The 3,082-nt window shown below is 46.3% G+C and overlaps 1 non-coding gene across 1 annotated transcript; it reads left to right on the forward strand.

Moving 5' to 3' along the window:
- Nucleotides 1–203: 203 nt before the first annotated feature.
- On the forward strand, nt 204–276 carry trnar-ccu (transfer RNA arginine (anticodon CCU)). The gene has a single exon. It is a non-coding gene; the product is annotated as a tRNA-Arg (tRNA).
- Nucleotides 277–3,082: the final 2,806 nt, after the last annotated feature.

A 3,082-nucleotide genomic window follows, 5' to 3' on the forward strand; every position in this document is an offset into this window, starting at 1 on the left:
GTGCACAGTTGGAGTTTGGTGGATTTCTCATCTGTCCGTTTGGGGAGAAATGGGAGGCAGGATCAATTTATCAAGCAGCCAACAATTTTGCATGAGATGGAAGGGGTAAGAACCAATTAGTGAGAGTGCAACACACAGAAACACACACTATGAGAGGTCAGGATGCAGTATTTAAAGGCTGCCATTGTAGGCCTGCATGTGGGGCCCCAGTGGCCTAATGGATAAGGCACTGGCCTCCTAAGCCAGAGATTGTGGGTTCAAGTCCCATCTGGGGTGTTTCTGTGGCTTGTCCTTTATTTCTAATCTATTTTGGAAAAATCCCCATCTCTGCATTCAGTTGATGGTCAGTGGGATCCAACATGACCTTGCACAAGATTTTCGAGGATCTGCAGGATTTAATGTTGAAGGTGGTGATCAAGTGGCTGCTGTTTCTGGATGGGGACGAGATTCCTGAGAGTGCGGTTGGAGAGGTTGCTTTTGGAAGCCAGCTCTCATCACACTCTCATCACCAAACCAACCCTTCAACACTGATCCCTCCACACCATCGGATATTACTGACAGCGAATACCCCTGCCAACTTTTATAGGTGCGCCATCGACAGCATTCTGTCTGGGTGTATCACTACCTGGTATGGGAACTGTACCATTCAAGATCGGAGACGGTTACAGAGAGTGGTGAACTCGGCCCAGACAATCACAAAGGCCAACCTCCCATCTATAGAATCCATCTACCAGGCCCACTGTCAAGGAAAGGCCTCCAGCATTCTCAAAGACCCATCCCACCCTGGCAATGTTTTTCTACAACCTCTACCATCGGGGAGAAGGTACAGAAGCCTGAACACACACACCAACCAGTTTTGAAACAGTTTCTACCCTCCTGTTGTTAGAATACTGAACGGTCTCACAGACTCTTAATACTCGCCTGTCCCTGTGTTTTTGTTCCTGCTGCTGTTTCCCTATTATTTACTTCTCTATGCTACTTAACTCTGTGAGCTGCCTGTATTGCTCACAAGACAAAACTTTTCACTGTGCCTATCATTACTTGCAAACCAAATATTTTCAATGAATCTTCCACCTTTAGGATTACTGTTATCTTGGTCCAACTCATTGAATTTAAATATAAATCATTGTGTGTGGAATAACTTTATTTCACCTGCATTTTTTCCTGTTAAATACCAACAGGACAGTACAGAAGTCAAGCAAGCTCAATGTTTGTACAGCCAACATTGAAGGGATGGTACCAGAAAGACAAGAACAAATGGGTCAATGCTCATTCCTGCATCAGTGAGGAAACGAACAACAGATGAGGCGACTGTGGTGACACAGACATTTGACTGTTTAACTTCAGATCAATGAATCTTAGAATTTGACTGCACATACTGAAGCCCATCATGTCTATGCTGTCTCTTTGGGAGAGATGAGAAATTAATTCCACTCCCTTTCGCTCCAGCTTATCAAACGTTTGTTGCCACATGTATCAAACTGAATGGTCATGTTTTAATTCCATGATCTCAAAGCAGCCATGCAGAGTTTTAAAGACATTAGGTCAGAGATTAACTTAATTTGAATGGCGATAATGCAGTGAGAGGGTTTTAATTGGAGAGAATGTTTAAATTGAAAGTATCCCCAGAAGGGATGGAAACCACAGGCAGTAGCTTAGAAGATCAGAGATGTAGCTGTTAGGTCACTGGGACAACACGTGCTCCTGGGGCCATGTCAGGAGAATTGATCCCCTCAACCTTGGTTGTGTTCATGTCAGAACAATGCTGCACTCTCCCAACATTTATGTTCACCAACATTTCACGAGTTTCACCCCACCATCAAACTCACCATGGACTACTGTTTAGTATCTGTCTCATTCTTGGACACATGCATCTCCATCAAGGATGGGCACCACAGCACCTCACTCAACCGCAAACCCACCCTCAACATATTAAAACAGCCGTCCCCTCTGTACAAGCCGTACACACACACAGGATCTGTTCAGGTGAGGAGGAATGTGACGGGCACTTGGAAGTACACAAGGATGCCCTGATAAGAATGTGATATGATGCTTAACTCATCAATTGCCAGTTCTGACATGCCCCAGCGAGAAACTGCAATGACCTCCTCAGGAGATAGACACAGCCTGCAACACATTATCGATGAGGATGAGCACCTCGCCAAGACCTTCCCTACACCTCCACTTCTCACCTTTAAACAGCCACCAAACCTTAAACAGACCATTGTTCACAGCAAACTGCCCGGCCTTCAGGACAACACCAAACAACCCTGTCACAGCAGACACTGTAAATCGTGTCAGAGTATCACCATGGATACCACCATTACACATGGGGACACCTCCCACCATGTACGCGGCAGGTACTCAAGTGACTCGGCCAACGTTGTCTATGCCATACGCTGCAGGAAAGGATGCCCGATGCATGGTACATTGGCAAGACCGAGCAGAGGCTACGGCAACGGATGAATGGGCACCGCGTAACAATCACCAAACAGAGGTCTTCCCTCCCAGTCGGAGATCACTTCAACAAGACCCGGGTTCAATTCCCGCCTCAGTGTGTGGAGTTTGCACATTCTCCCCATGTCTGCATGGGTTTCCTCCGGGTGCTCCGGTTCCCTCCCACAGACCAAAAACTGTGCAGGTTTGGTGAATTGGCTATGCTAAATTGCCCGTAGTGTTATGTGAAGGGGTAAATGTAGGGGAATGGGTCTGTGTGGGTTGCGTTTCGGCGGGTCGGTGTGGACTTGTTGGGCCGAAGAGCCTGTTTCCAAACTGTAAGTAATCTCATCTAAACTACAGCTGACCCCACTGCACTATAAACACAAACACACACACACACACACTCACACCCACACCTTCTCACAGATGTATACCCCATTACACTCAAACACATACACATACACACACTCTCACAGACACTCACACCATTGCACCCTCCCACACACACCCAAATTCCCACACTCACTCGGTCTCCCCTGCTCGCACACACATATACGTTTGTGGGGTGAATTTGTACTTTCAGAATTATATTTTGTTTTGCTCAAAAACTGCATAAAACCATGTAAGATTCTGTAAATGCCAC

The sequence above is a fragment of the Chiloscyllium plagiosum genome, unplaced genomic scaffold (assembly GCF_037043375.1).
Source record: "Chiloscyllium plagiosum isolate Xiang-an unplaced genomic scaffold, Cpla_swu_hap1 HiC_scaffold_33, whole genome shotgun sequence".
Classification (NCBI taxonomy): domain Eukaryota; kingdom Metazoa; phylum Chordata; class Chondrichthyes; order Orectolobiformes; family Hemiscylliidae; genus Chiloscyllium; species Chiloscyllium plagiosum.